Source organism: Coffea arabica, chromosome 11c, assembly GCF_036785885.1.
Source record: "Coffea arabica cultivar ET-39 chromosome 11c, Coffea Arabica ET-39 HiFi, whole genome shotgun sequence".
Lineage (NCBI taxonomy): Eukaryota > Viridiplantae > Streptophyta > Magnoliopsida > Gentianales > Rubiaceae > Coffea > Coffea arabica.
Genome location: NC_092330.1, coordinates 6,211,884 through 6,220,312, shown reverse-complemented (window position 1 = coordinate 6,220,312; position 8,429 = coordinate 6,211,884).

The following is an 8,429-nucleotide window of genomic DNA, read 5'->3' as shown; positions in this document are numbered from 1 at the left end:
TGATTTATCTTATTAGAAGATAATTTAAAATTTTCTTATATTTTTAGATCTGTTCAAATTTTTCAGATCTATTGTTTCCGTTAAATTACAGATCTATTATTTTTTATGACAGTGTTGTAAATCAAATTGTGGTAGACAATTTTCAGGATCCATTAACAAAATTTGCTTTTTATAAAATACCATTATTAAATATTGAAACAATGGGAAAAGGAAAAAGAAAAAAAAATCTGTCAATTGCATATTGCATATCCGTACCCTAACTGCCCCCAGTTAAATATTGTATATTTGCCCCCCAAATGTCCACCCTTAAACAAACCAAGACTAACCTAATGAAAGAATGCCACCTCGCTCAAGTTGTCCATATGGTACTTATTGATAAAGGTAGTGTTAGGATTTTATGTAGTTGTTAGATAAATCAAGGAGTCTTTTGCCTAAATAACCTTTTTTTTTTTTTAGAAAATATTCCTACAATGATTCAACTTCAAATTTTATTACTAATCTAATCTTCTGGCCTTATCCCCTAACAACGAGCAACCTCCTCCATGCTTTTTCAATCAAATTCTTCAAATTTAATCAAATTCTCGTTGCCACCATTATTAACATAGGAGGTTACCACCATTATTTAGGACACAAGGTTTGTCAAAAAATATTCAGTTGATTAAATTAGGCCACGAGATTGGTCTTGAAGTGAGTTGTTGCTAAAGAATTTGACCATAAAATTGGTTTGAAATTATCAGATTGTTGTGACCATCATGGCAAAAATTAGAGAAGAATTCTGTTAGATTTGTTGATTGTTCTAGGTCATCCGATTGAGGGATTTGATTGGTTAATTAGTTAGGGAGGTCAGGAAAACTTGACAGAAAGGAGAGAATTTAATTCAGGTACTTAAATTATTTTGAATTGCCATGAGGAGAGAATTTGTCAATGGTGGAAAGTTTAAAATTTTACACATACTGGTAAGTGTGACAAAATATTAGAATGGGAGGAGGTAATGAAGAAATATTTCAAAAGGTGTGCATGGTTTGTGTGATATTTTTGAAATAAAATTTTTCTATGGTTTGTCAAAAGAAAAAAAGAAAAAGAAGGCAAAGTTTTTTTTTTCAAGATTATGCAGAAATCCATTGTTGAAGAATATTACATGAGTGTCTTTTGTGATTCTGAATCACCTTAGTGGTTTTTGTGAGGTCCCAAAATTTCATTTGTCTTTATAGCTCGTATTTGAACTTACTTGCCTTAGATTTTTGGTTGTTTTAATGGTTGAATTTGAGGCAAGGGAGTGAATTTTATTAAGAAAAGTTTCTTAATCTCAAGTTGTTAGAAAATCTGAAAATTTTCGCAGGAGACTCTCCGCAGCTTTGGGAAATTGGCTATAACTTCGTATAGGAAAGTCGGAATTGAGTTTTGTTTGTTGCGTTTCAAACTAGACTCACAGGGCTTCCTACGATATAAAATTTAGAGTTTGATTCAATCTCTATAAATTCCAGAAAATTGGCAAAGTTGATTGAAAATTCTGCCATGCACAAGTAAAAATAGGAATGTTGTAGTAGATTATGGTTCAATTTGGACCAACTTATGAGCTGAATTTCTTTGAGGTGTCTTCTAAAGATTATTAGTGTTTTAAGTTTAGTTTTTAATAGGCCAATTTGTATGAATTTTTGACATCTATAACTCAAGTTATGATTTTTTTAAATGAATGGCGTAAGTTAGGGTTTTTTGTGCATTTTGGTAGTGTGATCACTTGGTGAGGTGTGCGTACTAAATTTAGTGGATAATGTCGCGCCCCATTTTTTTTAAAAAAATAAATAAAGAAAAGAAAAAGTGGTTTAAAATCATAATGTGTAGTGTGTGTGAAATATGTGAAGTGTGCGAGTGTGAGAAATAAAGGAAAAGGCCATGGGACTTTTAAATGCGACGGTTTCGCCAAAATGATAATCTAAAAAGGTTTTGGTAAAAAATGTAGGAGTCGCCACTTGGTATTGAGTTAGAGTGTACCAAGTCACCCAAAAAATAGTTTTTGAAAAAGTGAAATAAAAACCTTTTTAGATGATTCCTAACCTACGAAAATCAAAGAGACGAGTTCGGGGGTCACGGTTGATAAAAGGGAAGACAAAGACAAAGTCTAAGGCACCCTTTTACCCTAGCCTAAACTAGTTGAGTGATTTAGTCACAATTTTCCTTAATTTCTAACCAAAAGATGTATTGCATTTGGATGCGTCTAATATGAATGCAAACCTAAGTCTAATGATTGGTGCGAATGGAACAAAATGTGTCTTTTGAGGCTCGATTGGTCCTAATCACATGAATTGTGATAGTCAAAGATAAATCCTCAAAGAGGTCACGAATAATGCCAATGACATAAAAATGAGTCGAATGAATGTATGCAATGTGAAAACATGAGCTTGTGTGAAGTGAAAAAAGTAATACGAGATAATAGTGTATAAAGTGGGGTGTGCAAATGGACGTGCAAAGTAAGGTGGGTAAAGTGACAGTGTGCAAGGTGAGAATTATAAGGTGGTGGTGTGTGAAGTGTAGAGTGAGGGTGCCAAATGATAGTGGGTAAAGTGTATAAAATGATAATATGTAGAAAGTCAAAGTGTGTGAAGTGATGGTGGTCGAAAGTGGTAGTGTGTCTATGATAATACGAAATGCATGAGTTCTAAAGGAATGCAAAGCAAGACGGGTACGGGGAGACCCTAAAGTCGTGACTTTTGATTTTCCTTTTGGTTAGAAAAAGAATGAGCGTGCTAAGACTATATGTAGCCACACTCGTCCATCCCCCTTACCAGAAGGGTAACTCCCTAACCTATGCAAGCAAATGAACTAGTCTAAAATGAAAATGCAGCCCTAAATGTGTAGGGAAAAGGGTTAGGGGAGCATGTAAAAATGTAAAGTACTAAAAGGAAAAATGAATGAAATGTAGTAAAGGCATGCGAGTATGTACTAGCGAGGGACGGTCCTATTGGGTCTAGCATTGGACTAGCCCTTTATTAACGCTCTCTCACAAGCATTGGACTTGTGAACTCGAGGGGAAGACCATGACTAGCATTGGACTAGCCACGGTAACGTGCATTCCATCCACATAATCAGATATAATACTAAAGCAAATAGACATGTAAAGCACATAGTTTCACATAGCACATAGCACATAAGCATGCTTATCTAGATGCAGAAGCCTAGGGAAAGCAATTGAACACATAGGCATATAGGCATACACAAGCACATAGCACACAAGCCCTATCTATTACACTTGGGGATGCCTACTACAATCTAAGGGGGGAGAGGAATAAAAAAACAAATAAATAAACTCCTAACTATTACAACTTCGGCATTCAAGTGCCTTTCAAATGATTGAAATAAATACACAAAACAAAATCCACTAGAATGAAATAAATAAATAACAACCAAAATTTTGGTGTCTACAGCTTGCCCCTCTTTGTTTGGATTTCGAAAAAACTCAAGACAAAGACGTAGACACCAAATAGTTTTTCTGTCCGTCTATCTCCACTGAAGTAGAAACAACTAGATAAATCTAAGGGATTGATAAATCTAAACCTAAAACCAAAAGGGTTAGTGGGATACAACCCAACCCCAACGAGATAAAAAAAAAACGGTCAGTGGGATAAAACCCAAACCTGCCGAGATCGGTGGGATACAATCCAAGTCCAACGGAATAAAAACGGTCAGTGGGATAAAACTCAAGCCTGCCGAGGTCGGTGGGATACAACCCAAGTCCAACAAGATAAAAACAACGGTCAATGGGATAAAACCCAAGTCTGCCAAGGTTGGTGGGATACAACCCAAGCCCAACAAAATAAAAAACGGTCAGTGGGATAAAACCCAAGCCTGCCGAGGTCGGTGGGATACAACCCAAACCCAACAAGATAAAAACACGGTCAGTGGAATAAAACCCAAGCCTGCCGAGATTGGTGGGATACAACCCAAGCCCAACAAGATAAAAAAAAACGGTCAGTAGGATAAAACCCAAGCCTGCCAAGGTCGGTGGGATACAACCCAAGTCCAACAAGATAAAAACACGGTCAGTGGGATAAAATCCAAGCCTACCGAGGTCGGTGGGGTACAACCCAAACCCAACAAGATAAAAACACGGTCAGTGGGATAAAATCCAAGCCTGCCGAGGTCGGTGGGGTACAACCCAAACCCAACAAGATAAAAACACGGTCAGTGGGATAAAATCCAAGCCTGCCGAGGTCGGTGGGGTACAACCCAAGCCCAACAAGATAAAAACACGGTCAATGGGATAAAACCCAAGCCTGCCGAGATCGGTGGGATACACAACCCAAGCCTAACAAGATAAAAATACGGTCAGTAGGATAAAACTCAAGCCTGCCGAGGTCGGTGGGATACAACCCAAGCCCAACAAGATAAAAACAACGGTCTTATAAAAAAATGTATTGGACTCAAAAGGTGTGTCACGATTTTTATAATTGTTCTAAATCAAAATTAGACTTACTTAAATGATTAGATACCACCTTTGGAATAAAAATTGCCCCAGTATAGACCACACTTGACTGGATGATTGCTGATTTTTGCTTTTTCAAGAAAATGGGTGTAGTTCAATCCTGCAAAAGAGAAATAATTATGATGAAATATGATGCCTCCACCATGCAGTCCCTCGAGCCTTGAGAAAACTGATTTTTTCAACATCGCATAACCGTTCGATTCGAACATTTTGGTGTAGCCCTTTCCTTGATCCGCTGGCATCTGTATTCAACCAATTGTACTCGGACCATAAAAATAAGTTTATATACCAATTTCGATAAATTATAGGGATTGTCTCTTGGCCAAGTTAAATGATAGCAAATATAAGGTTTTAGACCAAATTATTTCATGCACAGACACCAAATGGAGTCAAATAATTCTCTAATGATAAAAATAATAAAATAAAATAAAATAAATGACTCTTATGAAATTTATAGAACAATTCGAAGACTCAGAATGCAAATTTGAATAGCCCTTCTATAATGAGAAAAACATCACATTTGACCCCTTCGGATATCTCGTTTCTGGAAATCGATATCGTCGGAAGAACCTCAACACGGGGAGAAACCCAAACGAACCTAGTCATTAGCTTCTTAGCAGTCGAACCTCCGCTTTCCATTTCTGATTCAATCGATAACTCAAGAACCCTACCTTAGCGCCCTTTCGGGTTTTCACCAAGGTTATCCCCACCCATTTTATTTTATTCTCTTCCCCTTTTTTTTCGTCTTCCTCTTTTTTTTTTCTTTCTTCTCTTCTTTCTTTTTTTTTCTTTTTTTTCTTTCTTTTTATTTCCCTTTTTTTCTCTTTTTATTCCTTTTTTTTCTTTTCTTTTTTTTCTTTTTTTTTTAAAAAGGCGCCCTTTCGGGTTTTCACCTAATGAACAAATCTTGCCTACAATCTTTATCAATTCAGAAATGTATTTTACGAAATGACAGCATCAGTGCGACAATCCTTCCCTTGCAAAATCGGCGAAGGTGTATTGACATCATTTGCCGTTTGATTAAATGACTTTCATTAGAAATACTATTAAGGTGGAAGTCGGGACTTCATGGCTTTTGTAATGGGGTCAGGTGTGGGATTAAGAAATGTTAAAACTCGAAGGCAAAATTTTGAAAGGTTTCAAAAATCCTAAGATCGCATTCTATCAACATTGGCTTCAATATGAGGATATTAAAACCAAAAAATTGCCCCAGTTTGACTTTTGACTCCTTTCTTTTCTTTTCTTCTCTTTTTTTTTTCTTTTTTTTCTTTCTTTTTTTTGTAGCAATTAGGAAATAAAATTTACCCCTGTGTGGGGTTAGCGATCTTTAGGAGGTTATCAAATGAACGATTAAATTATTCTGGAAGTTCAAAGGGGAAAACGAGGGGTGGGATGTTCAAGGGGAAAAGAAGAAAGCCCGCTTTTAATTCACCTTAGATGGCATTTCAAAAAGAAAAGTCATATAATCAGATAAACAATTTCTTACACATATCTGAATTGATTGGTTGAGGAAAAACCTGTCCATCCATTTCTGTGAGAATGAGTGCTCCTCCGGGTAATATTTTCTTGATGATGAAAGGTCCTTGCCAATTTGGAGCAAATTTTCCTTTGGCCTCATCTTTAACGGGAAGAATTCGTTTCAAAACTGTATCTCCTTCTTTGAATAATCAAGGTCGGACTTTCTTATTATAAGCACGAGCCATTCTCCTTTGATAGCATTGTCCATGGCAAACAGTGTTTAACCGTTTTTCATCAATTAACGACAACTGTTCGTGTCTCTGCTTGATCCAATCAGCCTCCTCCAATCGTGCTTCCATTAAAATGCGTAAGGAGGGGATCTCAATCTCTGCAGGTAATACTGCTTCCATCCCATACATAAGAGAATAAGGTGTTGCCCCAGTAGAAGTTCTGATTGCAGTCCAATAAGCCATTAATGCGTACGGTAACTTCTCATGCCAATCCCGGTGTCTTTCTGTTATTTTGCGAATGATTTTCTTCAGATTTTTGTTTGCAGCCTCTACCGCTCCGTTCATCTGAGGTCTGTAGATGGCCGAATTCCGGTGTTTGACTTTGAATTGTTCGCATAATCCATCTACTATGTCATTATTGAGGTTTCTGGCATTATCAGTGATCAACGTCTCTGGTACTCCAAAACGACAGATAATGTGGTCTCTCAGAAAATCGGCTACAACTTTCTTGGTTACGTTCTTATAGGATGCTGCTTCGACCCATTTAGTGAAATATTCGATTGCAACGAGGATGAATCGGTGCCCGTTCGAAGCAGGGGGATCAATGGTTTCAATCACATCCATTCCCCACATTGAGCATGGCCAAGGAGCAGTCATACTATGTAACTCGGTCGGAGGAGCATGTATAACATCGGCATGCATTTGACATTTCAGGCATCTTCTGACAAAATCTACACAGTCATGCACCATGGTGAGCCAAAAATATCCCGTCCTCATGATTTTCTGGGCCAATAAGTGTCCGTTCATGTGAGGCCCGCATACGCCGCTGTGTACCTCTTTCATCATGTAATCAGCTTCTACTCTATCGATACACCTAAGGAGGCCCAAATCTGATGTCTTCTTGTATAACACCTCTTCGTTTAAGAAAAATTTCTACGATATTCTGCACAATAAACTCTTGGCAGGTGAATTGACGTTCGGAGGATAAGACCCTGTTTTTATGAATTCCTTGATATCACTGTACCATAGACGATCATCAGATGTCTCCCCCACAGCCAGACAGTGTGCAGGTTTATCATGAAATTGAATTTGAATGAGCTCAATTACCAACTCGTTTGGATGTCGGATCATTGAAGATAAAGTAGCTAAAGCGTCCGCGAATACATTTCGAGTGCGAGGGATATGCCTAAACTCCAAATTCCAGAACTTACTGGCCAAACTGAGCAAACTGCAATGATACGACATAATTTTTGAGTCTCGAGTCACCCACTGTTTGAGCGTCTGATGCACCAATAAATCAGAATCACTGAACGTGATCAAATCTTTTATCTCCATTTCTAATGCCATTTTTAGTCCAAAAATACAAGCCTCGTATTCAGCCATATTGTTAGTACAATCAAAACGTAACTTGGCCGCAGTGGGATAGTGGTTTCCTTCAGGTGATACTAAAACAGCTCCAATTCCGGCCCCAAAAGAATTTGAAGCACCATCAAAGAATAATCTCCACCTAAGGCATTGATCGTTCATATCTTCTGATGTGCCAATAAATAAGATCTCCTCGTCAAGAAAATAGGTATGCAGCGGCTGGTAATCATCTTCCCTTGGATTTTCGGCCAAATGATCTGCTACAGCTTGACCCTTGATTGCTTTCTGCGTGGTGAAAATGATATCGAATTCTGAAAGAATCATCTGCCATTTTGCCATTCGTCCCGTCGGCATAGGTTTTCCTAACAAATATTTCAAAGGGTGTGAGCGGGAAATAAGGTAGGTACTGTGACTGAGCAAATAATGCCTCAATTTCTGAGCAGCCCAAGCCAAAGCACAACAACTCCTCTCAAGAAAAGAATAGTTGGCCTCGTACGCAGTGAATTTCTTGCTGAGGTAATAGATAGCTTGCTCATTCTTCCCCGAATCATCATGTTGTCCCAATACACACCCCATAGCTTCATCCAGCACAGATAGGTACATGATCAGAGGTTGACCGGGCTTGGGTGGCACTAAAATCGGAGGGTTCAACAGGTATTTCTTGATCTTATCGAAAGCTTGCTGACATTCTTCGTTCCAGTGCATTGGTGCATTCTTTTTCAATAACTTGAACAAAGGCTCACATGTATCTGTTAACTGAGCTATAAATCTGCCGATAAAATTAATTTTTCCCAAAAAACTCTTCACGTCCTTCTGACTCTTCGGTATAGGCATCTCTCGTATCGCCTTGATTTTCACCGGATCGATCTCAATTCCCTTTTTACTGACGATAAACC